This window comes from Rhea americana, unplaced genomic scaffold (assembly GCF_003343005.1).
Source record: "Rhea americana isolate MKP2758 unplaced genomic scaffold, rheAme1 scaffold_149, whole genome shotgun sequence".
NCBI lineage: Eukaryota > Metazoa > Chordata > Aves > Rheiformes > Rheidae > Rhea > Rhea americana.
In genome coordinates this window covers 555,654-570,971 of record NW_028185583.1, presented here as the reverse complement: position 1 = coordinate 570,971, position 15,318 = coordinate 555,654, and the positions used below count along the sequence as shown (strand labels likewise).

Here is a 15,318-nt window from a genome sequence, read left to right as displayed (position 1 = left end):
CAACCCTTCAATAGTTGCAAAGAAATAAATGAGAATAAAACCCAATCAAACAGTGAGTTAGTCAAAAAGCAATGCTGGCAAAGTTATATGAGTGAAATATAGAGCAATTCTTCAGACTTCTCTCAAAAATTACATCACGTTTTGGGCACTGTGATATTGTAAGCGAGACTATGGATTTTTAAAATTCAAATCCGACATGCTCAGCAACAAAAAGATGATTTATTGATCCAAGAAGTCTAACTGCGAACCTGCCATCAGAGTGACATGCCAATCTGCTCGGGAGGAATGCAGCCACAAAATCACAGAGCAGGATGCAAACACTTTCTTTAGAGAAAAGAAGGAAAATTTTAATGACAGCAGCATGAAAAAAAAATCCAGTCCAACAAAAAATAAACTGGAAGATATAACAGGACAAAACATTACACAATTCTGACACTTGGGGTGTTTTCTCTAATTCTTCAAGAGAGAATTTTTTTTCTCTCCTTGGCCCACTGGAGATCACAGTTTTGACCTCCCAGACAATCTGAAAACCTCATCTTCTCTCAAAGGCATTTCAGACAACTTGAGAGCTGATAGGAAATAAGACTGAAGCATGGTTGAGGGGGGATCTCTGCAAATCAGCAGAGCAACATTAGTTCTTGTAGGACAGTCTATTTGCTGGGAAAGTTGCAATATGAAAGTCTGATATATTAAATGCCAACACTCCAATACAGGGCGGGCTCATATCTGTACTGGGTTTTAATTTCTTTTTACATTGGGAGGTGCCTAGGGATCTGAAGAGGTAACAGAGATATAAATCATGCATGACAAACTGCATCAGAAGACAAAAGTGTATCTAGAATAGAATGGCTTTGCTGGTACAGCTGTCCTAGCAAACTGTACTGATAGCGTGTCCCCTGCACAGGCATCATTCATAGCAGCAAAATCACATTATTTGCTGGCACAGCTTTTTTCCTAGAGTCCTTCTTCCCTCATCCAGTAAGTGAAAAAAATCTCAGTAAACACAGAGGCTTGTCRCAATAAGTGTATCCATAGGAGGAGCTCCTGTGCCAGTCAGGGATCAAGTCAGGGGTCAAATCTCTTTATACCTTTAGCTGAGATAGCTATGACAGCAAAAATCTGTAGTACAGTCATGTTTGTCCTTTGACGGGAGTGAATTGTCCTCTTGAAAGACTCCAATACTGCCCTCTGCCACTAACTGGAATCACATTCTAACGTGCTTTTGCAAAAATGTGGCGATCTCACCATGTGTGCCATATATAGGAAAGGTTACAGTATTTCCACAATAAAAAGAACTCTCTAGCACTAAGTCTAAGACTGACTCAAGGTGTTTCTCTACCAACATTTTGGAGCCCTGCTGKCTCCCTCTCCCCTTCTCAGCCCTGCCTGCTGCAGAGGGGTGAAGGCCACACTAAGTGCACRTTCCCTGCAGCCAAGAGAAAGTGGAAGCATACGGCGGAGTTGGAGTCATTGCCTTCTGCAGGCACAGCCTTCTCTCGAGGCAGAAAAGAGCAGGCCAGTCCGAGCCTCTCTGTTCCCATCTGCGCTGCGTAGAAGTACATAGGAATAATTATACCAAATCAAGTGCCTGGCATTAGGCAAACAGTTAAAAAAAATCACTAAAACAAYGAAAAACTCAGCTGATTTAAAATGTATTATAACGGGATTATCATGTGGATCTGCTCACAGGAGCCATGAAAAGATATCTTCTGGGTGTGCTAATGGTATGTCCTACTGTTCGCAATCACCCAAGTGATTTAAAAGATTTTAACATCATCTGTGATTTTCAAAAGAGAATGAGTAGTGACTTTAACATGCCCTTGAGGAAATTAATATCAGTGAGGGATCTGGCAGCAGATTCATACATGGCTTGCAGCCTGGTAGAAGGGCTTACCTGCCTTTGGTTTGGCAATGTCTAGAGCTACAGTCCCTGGCCACCCAGTATTATCTAATTTCTTTACAAGGCATGCAGTACATATTTCTAGAAGGTTGGACCTAATCCAGGCTACTATGGTTTCCACGGACAGGAAGTTTGAAGGTTTGGGATTAAAACAGCAGGAGGCTGAAAAGAAAATTGAGGACCTGGAAATAACAACTGATGGTCCTGACGCAATCATTACCATGAACATTGCAGTTCCTAAAAATGTAATCAATAGCCCRGAGAATAATCTCAGATAAAAGGTTAGGTTTTGGAGAATAGTGGAAAGCTCCTGCAAGTAGAGTTATGAGGCAAGTTCTGGTATGCTTTTGCATATGAATTTTAACCAGTTCTCTATTGCATAATGTAGGAAAATACACAATACAAAAGCCTGTAGCAGTGCTGTCTGATCTATCTCAACATGTCTCATTTAAAGGAAAACTGTTGCTGACTACGAGCTACCACACAAGTCCTCTCCTTCCTCTAGCTGTTGAAGCTGAAGGCACTCCTGTTCCCAGTTGCTCCTCACTGGCTGGAAGCTCACACTGAGCTCAGTGTGAGGGCTTCAGTGATCTTCAATAGCCACTGAAGCCAACCTAGCTAGCTTTGCCTAGAGTAAGAAATAGAGCACCTGCACAACTCTTTCCACTAGTAGAGCAGTGGAGTAGTAATTTCCAGCTAGTAAGCAAAGATGATCTATGGACATTTGCAGCCCTCTGCAAAGGGAACAGCTGTCTATCACTTGACCACTGCAGCAGGTATGAAGAGTTATAGAAAAGGTAAGATAGAAAATTTCAATTTCTGTAGCACTTCAGCACTATCTGAAGAAATAAGCTTACCAGGAACCCTACTGAAGTTAAGAGCCCCACATAATAGTTTAGAGTATGCTGCAGTACTCGGCATAAGACATACTACTTCACTGACACTTCAGGGCTGACACATAGGTTTTAGCCTGAATTTTCAGAAGTTGTGAATATTGTTGTGGCCTAAGTGCCACCCTGATATCCTTCTTTAGTGGCCAAGACAACAGGACCAGAATAAAACTGAACTTAAACAGTTGCGTACTAAAGGGATCCCTTTCTAACTACATTTATTTACTATCCTGAGAAATGTCACTAAAAAGCAGTATGTTTTAAAGAAGAAAACTATTGGCCTTTGAAACATAAATGGCATCACAAGAGAGCAGAGCCTCCTTCAATTCATGAATGTCTATGTGCAAAAGTCAGGTGCCAGCTCACTCTGATACCCTATCACTAAATGCCAGAAAGAGGCCTTATAGCTACTTTAAAGAGCCTGACAAGGATTAGCTAAACCTGAATTCTGAGGCTGTTTCCTATTAAAGTGGAGTATCTTCAAGCCCACCCTGGTTCTCCCAAGAATTAGCAAACAGAAAGTCTACTTTTAAGTTATCTTTGCTTTCTGCTGTGTTCAGCAGAGCTTTAATGCAGCTTCAGGTAAAAGACTAAAGACTGAAAGGTGGCAGTTTGATCTCGATTTCTCCCCTTAAAACCTTGAGATTTGATTCTACATTAGGCCTTCTGCTTAAAAATTAATAAAAAACAGGAAAACAGTAAGAGGCCACACTGACAGTAGAAAGTCCAACTGAGGAAAAATTGCACTAGGAGAGTAGCCAAGAAAGAGCATGGGACCTAAAACACTTTCAGATAACACAGTCAACATGCTAGACAAGAAAAAATGTTTCTGTCAGGAAAACATAATGTCACTGCTAAGAAACATAAGAAATCAAGTTGAAGGTTTCTCATCAGGAAGAAAAGGTGCAACAAACAACAGTGGTCATTCAGAAACTCAGATACAATTAAAGAATGAGAAAGAAGATCACTTAGAGAAAAGAGGACAAAAAAACTCTACAGAATTTTACATCTCCAAAGAGGTATTCAGATTCCTACTTCAGCGCTGAAAATCACAGATTTTCAAGAACTTTTCTAGAGAGGAAAATCACGGATTCTAATTCAAGAAGTCATAAGAGATGTATTAAAATTCAGTCAATTATATACCAAACTGTTATCATGCTGTTCTAGAACCTTTGTGACCATTAGAAACTGTTTAAATGATAAAAGAATAAGTATTCCAGGAAAGCAAACTATTATTCTGTCAAGGCAAGAACAAGGAGCACTCGACTAAACTTACGTAAAGGAAATGTGCAAGAGGTGGGAGTAGGGTCAGTGAGCTGGACTGGAAACTGGCTGAACTGCCAGGCTGAAAGGGTTGTGACCGGTGGCACAAACTCCATCAAAAGCCAATCACTAGTGGTATCCCCACAGGTCAATGCTGGTGCCAATATATCTTCATTACTGAAAATTAACAGAGATAACATCTTCACTGATGAAGACTGATGTCTGGACAGCTGGATAATAGGACCAAATGTACATTCAGCAAGTTTACAAGTGATACAAAACTGAGAGGAGTGGCTGATACACTAGATGGCTGCGCTGCCATTCAGAGGGACTTTGACAGGCTGAAGAAACAGGCAGAGAGGAACCTCACAAAGTTCAAAAAAGTAAAGTGCAAAGTCTGTCCTGAGGGAAGAATAGCCCCATGCACCAGTACAGGCTGGGGGCCTGCCAGCTGGAGAGCTGGAGAGAAGGCCTAGGGGGATCCTGGTGGACCATGAGCCAGCAATGTGCCCTTGTGACAAAGAAGGCACGTCCTGGTCTGCATTAGGCAGAGAGCTGCCAGCAGGTTGAGGGAGGTGATCCTTCCTCTCTGCTAAGCCCTGGTGAGACCACATCTGAAATGCTGTGTCCAGTCTTGGGCTCCCCAGTAAAAGTCATAGACGTAGTGGAGTAAATCCAGGGAAGAGCCACAAAAATGACCAAGGGACTGGAGTATCTCTCATGTGAGGAGATGCTGAGAGAGCTGGGACTGTTCAGCCTGGAGAATAGGAGGCTCCAGGGGCTCTTATCAATGTTTAAAAACATATGATGGGATAGTAAAGAGAAGATAGAGCCAGACTCTTCTCAATGGTGCCTAGTGACAGATTGAAGCCAATGTGCACAAACTGAAATACAGGAAATTACATCTGAGCATAAGAAGAAAGTTCTCCACTGTGAGGGTGACTGAGCACTGGAACATGTTGCCCAGAGAGGTTGTGGCATCTCCATCCTTAAAGATATTCAAAACCTAACTGGATGCAACCCTATGCAACCTGCTCTAGGCGACCCTGCTTAAGCAGTGGGGCTGAATTAGGCAAAGAGGAACCTTCCAACTTCAACTATTTTGTGATTCTGTGAAGACTACTTCATAGGAGACATGCAGAATTAACAGACCTCAAGAAAAGGCTACAGGCAGACACACTATGTTTAATCTACCAAGCTTGCCCTTAGCACTTCTCACTGCTTTTCTAAGCATCGTATCTTAACAAAAACTACAAAGTAAATCACTTTGAAACTGCATTTAAAGAAGATAAATAAATGGAGTCAGAATTATCTGTATTGGGACTATTCCTTTTCTTTTGTTCTGATAAACCAAAGAAATTCTTAAACAACAGATCTATGTTTGTGCACCTATCTCCTAATGTTTTCCAGATCATTTCATTATTACTAGTCCTGACAATCAGGAATGGATCCCCAGTAGGTTTGCAGATCATTACAGCAACATGATTATAAAGCTTGATCCAAACATTGTAAAAGTCAATGGAAACTGGATTGAGCCCAAAGAGAAAAGATTTTTCCTGTTATGGGTGGTTTGCAATATATTAAGCTTCTTTTATAAAAGTGAATCTTCCCTCACCCTCCAATTTTAATTACTTAACAATAGAGCTTACTTTTGTGCAATAACCTGTCATGAAAGAAATCATAACCTGGAATAAACATGTCTTCTCTGCCTTGGGACATATTAAAAATGCCACTGACTCCAATAACAGCTGAGTAAGACTATCACTCTGTTACATAAAAGTATACACATACATACGTATGCACACAAAGCATACACATGCATTGCCTTACTGATCTGTAGGTTCTCTAAACACTTCCCTGAGAACCAGCTCTATGACCAATATTTGTAGAGAGAGAGCGATAGTTCGTACAGCCACTTAAATTTTATACATTTCCCAAGAAAAAAAAATGCTTTAAGTACAGCCAAATATTTACAAGGTATTTCAATTTTAATGCTGATTACAAGAGATTATTCATAAGCACTGTTGGGTTTATGAAATAATTATTTGCCATTTTCTATCTGCAATAACATAGAAAGTTAAATTGATAGTATTTCTAATTTATACACTCTTGTATAGAAAAAAAGGTGGCTTCTTTGTCAGTTGAACTGTTACAATTCACATGCTATCTAGAAGAACGAGTCAATCTGACAAGAGTTGTACCTGAAGAGAACAGAATTCAGAGAAACATTTGGGTGGGAAGCAAGCTCTAAATGGGTCATCCTAAATCATCTATAATAGATGAACGACTGATCGAGCCATGACTAACTCTACACCCTCCCATAGCATTTTGCTCCACTGACCTAAATGCTGTTTAGTAGTAACACCTTTCCAATATCGAATGGGTTATCAAAATATTCCCTACTGCAGCTTAATCGTGGTATTTCCCCCCCCACTTTTCTCTTCAATAACACATGAAAGTACGTTGCCCTGTTCCATCCAACTCTTTTGCTTGTATATGCAGAGTTAAAACTCTTTCTCCAGACTAAGCCTACCTGGAATTCTTGTATCTTCCAAGGCAAGATATCTTCCAAGGAAAAGCCTTTGGGCTTTTCCATCTCACCAAAAGGTCACATGAATTGAGGCTACCCTTCAGCTCTTGTTTTAGTGGGCTGAAGAGGATTTGAAATACTTACTCCAACTCTTGGTGGAATTTATTTAAGGGGCTTGAAGTTACAAATATGTCATTTCACATCTCCTTGCTTTACAGTGGCATCTGCTCTTTCAGATTTAATACTGTTCTCCCAAGACACTCCCTGAGCAAATTACACATACAAAATCAATACACATACTAATGAGACACCTGGAATTTAATATTACTCTTCTTCAGGAAGTACTCTTGTAATTCCAGGGAACTTCATCCCAGTTTGAATATGAAGTTTTACCTCCTTACATAAATGTATGCCTGCAATGCAGTCATCTTTTAGATTAGGTATTGCTAGAAGGGAAGCCACATCAGCACCAAGATTATCCGAGCATCTACACAAATTCTCTGAAGGTTGTAGAGTCCACACTAAGTTCCAGGATGCCTCAGATACAACACTAGCTGAACTGAAGTCACCTACTTGAAAAGCTACTTCTGACAGGGCTAATTGGGCTGCAATCACGGCAGGGCCACTGAGATACACATATTTTAATTTTTAAATAACACCCTTCGCCTCATACATATTAATGACTAAGACACTCCTGTGAGGCTGACAAATCCTAGTGCAGATGAGGGAGGGAGGCACAGAAAAAATTAGTGGCCTGCTCAAATTTCCCGAGAGAGTCTGACTAGGCTGTCTAGAATCACACAGTGTGTGCGCAAGGTTTGTGCTGCAAAATACTCATCTGTTAAAACTCTGCCAAGGTGCAACACAGACCTCTGTCAGGCTTCCTTGCTCTGAGTAACACATAAATACAAATTCCAGTGTTCAAGATCTCTATCCATGACAAAGCACCTGCTGCAGTTTGAATACATTGAGGATGGGTTAAAAATATTATATTCATTTGATGCATTTAAGTAGAATTTTGGACCTTAAATCAATTATTTACTAGTAACATAAAACAGAATGAACATATACACCTAAAGAAAGTGATGAAGAAGGGGCTCTCATACAAAAAGAGATTTTTTCGCTCTGTTTTGACAAAGAAATTGGCAGAGGGTATCTACATTGCTCACTTCACAGTTGCTTCAAATATCTACAAAATAATACTCATCCAGCATGTTTTCAGAATCAATAAGAGGAAGATTTGGGTTTTCTCATTTTTTTGCTGTTTCAACAAACAGCTAGCAAAGTGCACTGCTGCTGAGGCTGCCTCTGCCTGCTGCCAGCTTAAGAAGCTGAAAACATGCTTAACAATAGCATGGCATGAGCAATTTCTATATTAAAGAGATAGCTGTAAAGACTGATACAAACAGACAAGCGTTGAGTCTCCAATACGCAGCTCAGAAGACCAGCTTAATGACCATAAAATGAGTTATATAACCCAACTTGTATCATGTCATCTGAGATCTTGGCTAGGCCAAAATCAATCATACACACACACACACACACACACACACACATACACACACACAAATATATGTACATATATATATAGATATTCCCCCAGACAACTAACAATTTATATTTCTTACATAATGCTGCTATGGTGTTAACCTGAAACAGTGATGGTAACAATTTTGGTAGCTATAGGGTTATTAGTTGTCAGTAATACAATTTGCTCCATTTCAGGTAAAAAGTTATCTTTGCTATAAAGGGAATCCCAGTTACATCTTCTGAAATAATATCAAAACTATTGATGTTTTAGGATGAAGAGTCCGAATCACGGGTCTCTCTCCAGCAGAGCATTTAGGCCAACATCTAAGAAAATGAGTAGAACAAACTACTCATAAACTCAACCACACTACTACTACTCAGTTCAAACTACAAATATTCAAAGCCCGCTGGATGGAACCCTGTCTAACATGCTCTAGGTGACCGTGCAGAGCAGGGAGRTTGGACTAGATGATCTCTAGAGGTCCCTTCCAACCTTACCGATCCTGTGAGAACGAAGAGAGTTTGCTTCCAACTGAACCAGTGCTTACACCATTGCTGGACCCTGCTCCCCTGAACAAATCAGCACAAGTAATTAATGATACACAATATTGCAGTGCTCATGCTCGAATAGATTCAACCTACATGCAGTAATTTTTTCTGGATTCTTTCAGTTGACTTTTCTTTTTTGTTTTTGTTGTCAGTTCAGTACAGCCTATTAAAGACTGTGAGAAGAAATGGCCCTCAACAAGGATTTATGTTCCAATCATACAATCTCAAACTCTTTTAGAAAAGAGCTATTCAGCTGGTTCTACGATTTTCAAATAACTTCGGCCCAGCTTCTAGATGTTGTGTTAGGCTGTGATTATGTATTGTCAATGCATTCCTGTTGAATATATTCAAAAGTAAACTGATATCTGCGCAACTAGGTTCCAAATATGTATAACTGATACGAAAAATAAAAGCAGATATAGTCTTTAACTATACAAGCAGATATAGTCTTGTCTATTTATAGGGAAAGCTTTCTGGCAGCCTTCTTTTTTTTTAAAAGACCTCTAATCTAAAGATCTTTTAAAAGCCTCATCTCCGCTGAACTGGCTTAAAATCTAACTGGTGGTCTTCATCCTGCTTTATTACAGTTGGTTTTTTATTTGTATTTGTTGCATTTGAATAGCCAACTACCAGCAGTGCCCTGCTCAGYGCAGGCTGAGGGATTGCAGGCGATGCTGGGCTCTCTGCAATGCTGCTGGGAGCAGTGCGGGTGCTCTCTCGCTCGCCCTCCCTGCCCGCAAAGCCAGCAGGCTGCTTCGGCTCAGCCCAGGGCTGCGGGGTCACCCCCTGCCACACAAGAGAGACGTTTTCATGTCTAAGGTCCACACAGGAAGGCTACCAAGGTGGAAAAGAAATCCATAGGAACAGCACAGAAAGCAAATATGTACTCTGGAAAGATTTTGCTTTTGGTGCGCTATAAATTTCTAGGGTGTTTGGGGTGGTTCTTTTTTCTTTTTTTAAGAAGCAATAAAAGAAGAAATTCTAAATTTAAGGCTTCTGTTCCATCTTCTTCATCAGATACAGTAAAATACAAATAAAACACAGTAAGATTGCCCTGTTTTGCAAGCTCACCAATATAACATGTTTTCATCTCTTATGTTACAACATGTAAAGCCTCTCTTGACCTCATTTTTGGTGTAAGTCAGAAGCTTGCACCCATCCAGCTTGTAAAAATCAGACCCTTGTACCCACCAGTTTCAACTGTACAACGCTAGTTTAACTGGAGAGGTGAGTAAGGATGCAAAGAGTGAGCAAACACCTTCATAACCACAGTGTCCCTACCCATCGCCTCCAAGCTCCTGGGCGCCTCCCAGAGCCTCCTCTGTTTGGCTGCCCCTGCTTCTGCTCAGCCTCCTCTTTGCTGTCCCCAGCTGCTTTTTCCCGGGGCAGCAATGCAAGCCAGGCGCACATTCCACCCCCATCGCACCGAGAATTTGTGACCAAGGCAGTCTGCTCCTATACAACCCTCCCCAAATTATAAATCTAAATGTATCTTCCCATTCCACTCACATATTTATAGGCCCCTGCAGAGGGACATATTATTCTTTTAAAAATATTACAGGAAAATGCTGCAAGTGATTGTCATAAAAAAAATCCATCATAATTTCATTAAAAATTAACAAAAAGAAAGCATTAGTGTTGTATTACTAACTAGGGGGGGTGTCTCATATTATTAAATTGAGAAGGGCAGCAATGGAAAGCCTTTTTAGATTGGTGTTTCCATTCTTTCCTCTTCTGCTTGGTTCAAAAGCCCTGCATAATTAATACTGTAGTACTTAATAAATGCTTATGAACCTACTACCTCTCTGCTCTTTCCGTTTAATTAGGTGATTGACTTCAGGCATACTATAAATTATAATGACAATTTAATTACTTTTTTAATGTGCACACTTAAAAGATTTATAAACAGGAATAGAATAGTACAGTACACTGAAAACTAGAAAAACTGTGAATTGAAGCACAGCGCAAAGTAATCCAATCTAAAGTATGATTCTAATATCTGAACAACTATAATGATTGAGACATATGGTATTTACAATGTCTAGTACAATCACACAGAAGTTTCTATTTCTCATCTGAACATGACTATAAACTCCTAATTTTTTTCTTCTAGCACTCATGAAATCACCAGGTTTCATGGCAATAACCTAGAAATGGTTCCAAGGAAAAAGACAAACGAATTTCAGTATACCTTAAACAATATGTTTGTAAAAATGAAAGATGTTCTCCTTTCTTTTCATTACATCATAACACTTCTTCATCATAATACAGTCAATGTTAGAAATTGCAGGGGGGAAATCTTCTGTGATATTCCAGTTGGTGCAGACAAATTGTCAAAGACCACAGATTTCATAATCTCATGCGTAGACTTTTCTTGATTAGAAGACAGAAATGCGTGTGTGAAAATATCTCATACCATCAGTACCACATACTGCAACAGTCAAATCTAGCTTTTCTGATATTGTTGTCATGTTATCTAGGACTCAATTCCCCTGTCACTTACATGAATGTAAATTAGAACTAAATCCACAAAGGTAATAGGATTACATGCAAATAAATATATAGCAAATCAAATAAGAATCAGACCCTGTTCTTCACTTCAAAGCAGTACTTAGAAAAGTAGAAAGGATAAACTAAAGATGAACTTTTTAAATTTGAAATAATATAAATATTATGAGAAGAGTAAACCTATCCAAAAGTCCAGATCTTTCCAGTGCCCAGCTCGTCATTGAAAACAAAGAAAACCATCACTATTTCCTGCAAGTTACCTGTCACCAACATAAAAAATGATGATAACATTTGTTTTAAATCACGCTGTATGTTATATTGGTGAATCTTTCTCGTGTTAAAAAGTCATTAAAATTTGGGCTAGAGGAGACACTTTCCCATACAGGAGCTGAATTTGGTTTGGTGTGACTATTTCTGTCTGTTAATTTAGTAGCATAAAGTATAACTGAACATTTTTGGCATACTTACTGGAGATGCTGGAATCTCTATAAACAGAACTGCTTTAAGAAGAAGAATTAAAAAAAAAAGACTGGGCAACTCACAACGTGCTGGAAAGAAGATGGGGAAATCAGTGTTTTAAGCACCTTCTATAAACACTGTTAAATGGACAAAAAGGAAATAAATTTAAATATATAACCAAGGCACAGGGTTATGATAATTGTCTTTTTTTTTTTTTTCAGTACAAGGAAAAAAATCCTCAAATACTTGTCTCATTCGTACTCAGTGAAGCTGAGTAGAAGGAAGTGCATCCCTACAGCTTCCTAGCATGTCCGTCCACCTCGGCTGGCAGAGTTCGGGGCCAGGAAAGGTGTGTGAAAGACAGAAACTGCCCGCGAACAATGCAGTGAATCACAAGAAGCCGCTTTGTCTGCAGCTTCCGTTTCCAGAGCCATTGCACAAGGCTGAAACAACGGATCTGCTCGTGAGCTACCATTTCATCCAACGTCACGTACCGCCGGTGATTGATGATGGGTCAAGAGGGCACTAGACTTTGGGTGCACAACCCTTAAATACTTTATCAAAGATGGCATAAGGCCACGTACTACAATAACACAGCAAATACTTCCTTTTACTGTAGAGCAGACAAATTCCTTCCTCCCTGCTGGCTAAATTTGAAGCTTGTGGTTCACAACTCCGAGCTTGTGTAAGTCCTATATTCACAAAATATTTGCTGCATTTTTATTCCTGAGACCGCTTGATTGTAAACATTCTCACAGAAATGAAAACTCATCCTTAGCTGTGCTGAAATCAGAGCAGTTGTAAATATGTAATTCTAGAGATTAATCATTTTTAAAGACAGTAAAAGAATACAAATTTCACCTCTTTTTTAAATGAAACTATATAGTAAGAATTGACAGATCTTTTTAAAAATATGTATAACTGATCAAAACTTTTCACACTGAAGGGTTGCTTGAAAAAAAACCCACTGATTTGACAGAACAGAAAAGTTCCATAAAAATATAAACTTTGTCCACAGTTTAAATAAAAAAAAACACAAATAGGCTTCATGTGATTTTAATAGTTGTGTTGTACTACCCAATGACGTACAATATAATGAACCATAAGAGATGTGTTAAAATACTTTGACATCATCACCATATCTTTATGTCAATGAAGCAACATTTAAAATGTTCTGAAAGAACATGTCTTATTGTATGAGAATTTTCAAGATTTTCTTCCAGTTTAGATGAAAACCAATTTCTGAACCTTGTGTTTATTTAACCTTGTTAAATATTCTTCCAGCAAGCACTTGTTTCCTCTTCCTTCCTAACTGATTCTCTGTAAGTTTATCTACCTAAATAGCTTTAAAAATTGATCTAACTGCTCTGAGCTGAACAATACAACTTAACGCTCTAACGAGACAGAAAATGGAGGCCCCATTTTTTGTTTCTAAAGGCACAGGAAACTAGAAAGACTCTCCAAAGAAAACTCCAAATTAGCTGTGACAATTTCTGCTCTCCTTACCAGCTGGCAAGAGTTTCAGCAATACAAGAAAACCATTTAGCTGCTCACCCACGTGGTGAAAAAAGYTGAAAAAATGATAACCACACCTATAATAATGGAATCATTGATTAATAACAGTAACAATATTAGAGCTTAATTTTCCAATTGTGAAGACTTCACCAGAGTGGAAACACAGAGGGCAGCAGTAAAAGCTATAAATGAAAGGGACTGGCCCATTTGTGGAAGACAAGTTTAAATACTGGTTTTATTTACTTTTAACAAAGTACTTCTAGAGACAACTGTATCACCAATCATTCAGTAAATACTCTGAGCAGGAGCTTATTTTCTCTTCCATGTAGGCCCTGCTGTGGTACCAGAGAGCCTTTGGGCATTGCAGTAGGGAGCATCACTAACATCAGCCATGTGTCCCTTGCTCTGCCCCCTCCTCCATGTGCAGGAGTGTGTGAGGTGAAAAGCCACATTTAGGCTGTGTCCGCAGCAGAAAGTGGTGAGATCTGTGATGGTCTTCAAATCCTGAGCCAAATTCTCTCAACAGCTTAGGACCAGCTGTCCCAAGATAATTTTGCATTCTACTACAAGCTTCCTCCATCTCCACAAGAGTGTCTGAATCAAAGGGCTGTAGTTATTGACTTGGGTTTTCTGATAGTGGCAGTACACACAGTCAGGCAAATAGTTACGCTGTTACACCACTGCACTGTAGCAATATGGAACATGCACACCCTTCGTGCATCACTCTTCTGGGTGCTCTAATGCAGAGCAGATGGGTGGTTTCCCTCCCAAACACTTCACAGCACGTTATGCTACAGCAACAGATCCACCTAATTTCAATCAATGATGTATTAAAAATGTCATCATAGATTGGAGAAATCAGAACTTAAATGCTTTAAAACTGATTGCTTGTATTTGGAAGACAGATCTCAGGACRAAGGAATCTCAACTTTTTCATAGCTGTATCAAACAGATTACAAGCAGACTTGTCAATTCACATCTCCAATTCAACAAAGTGTCAAYTCCAAATATAAAAAAGTGATATTACTAATTGATATTATTAATGTGTATGATGTGATAAGGTGTCTACTAAAAATTTCTTAAATAGTAAAAGCTTTTGTAAGAGTTTTATTACCCAGAAATTAAATCTGCAAATAAGTAACTTGCCCTATGAGTACTTTTATTCCCTTTCAAGAGTATGAAGCTAACATTAGAATCAAAAGGTGTCATATTTTTAATGCATTTTCCATACGAACTGAGARATGCTTGAGGAGCCACAGTGATGTCAAAGAGAAAAACATTTTGAATATAATGTTTCTGCTACACCCACCTTCAGCTCATGGCCCAGCACTCTGTTCCCTTCTATTCGCACAGGTAAGCAGAAGCTGACAGCCGAGGTAGGGCAGAGATTGGGAGCCATATGGCACTACAGTCTATTTCCTCTATGTATTTGTGAATAGACACAAAATAGATAAATGTTGGCATGAATAAATTCATATTTTATCGATATATGCTGGTGTCTACTGCCAGAGTAATTTATTCAAAACAACTTTTAAAGGCAAACACTGGTTTAAAGAAAAAGCAAAATCCTCAAAGAGAAAAACTGCAGTCCTGACTTATTCCTTGCCACAGCAAATCCTCAACGACGATGGGGTGAAGCAGAAGGCAGAAGCCCACTAGGTTTATCTCACAAAGCCGAAAGGGAGAATGGTACAAATAACGGAGGAGTCTAAGAGCCAGTGTCTCCAGCTTGCTGCTGAAGACAAGCTTCCTGGAAGTGGGGCCTCAGCACAGGGGTCCACAAGAAACCCGACGCGCTGAAGCGCAGCAGTGCCACCACCGAGTTACTCTCGCACAGGAAAAGCACAGTCTCCTATATGGAGCTCAGTTTTGCAAGTAGTAGCTTGTAATGACAAAGGCTATCAAAATTACAAGGATTACAAGTTACAAAATTACAAGTTTTGTTACTTGCAGTTGATGTACCTACAAATGTTCAGTTTCACTTCTCACAGCTATTCAAATTACCCAACTCTCATGGGTCTGCAAACATGAGTTACAAGTCTCACTCAGAAGAAGATTTATTAAAAGACTGCTGTCGCATCTGACCATGACAAAATGCTAAAATAAAAAAGAAATGAAACACACTAAACAGTTCTGAATCCCATATTATATTTGATCTGGATCCAGTGAACGTG

At 39.3% G+C, this 15,318-nt stretch overlaps 1 protein-coding gene across 5 annotated transcripts in view; it reads right to left on the bottom strand.

Moving 5' to 3' along the window:
* HIVEP2 (HIVEP zinc finger 2) overlaps positions 1-15,318 on the bottom strand; it is a 151,699-nt gene that overhangs the window by 66,403 nt on the left and 69,978 nt on the right. The window lies entirely within an intron of this gene.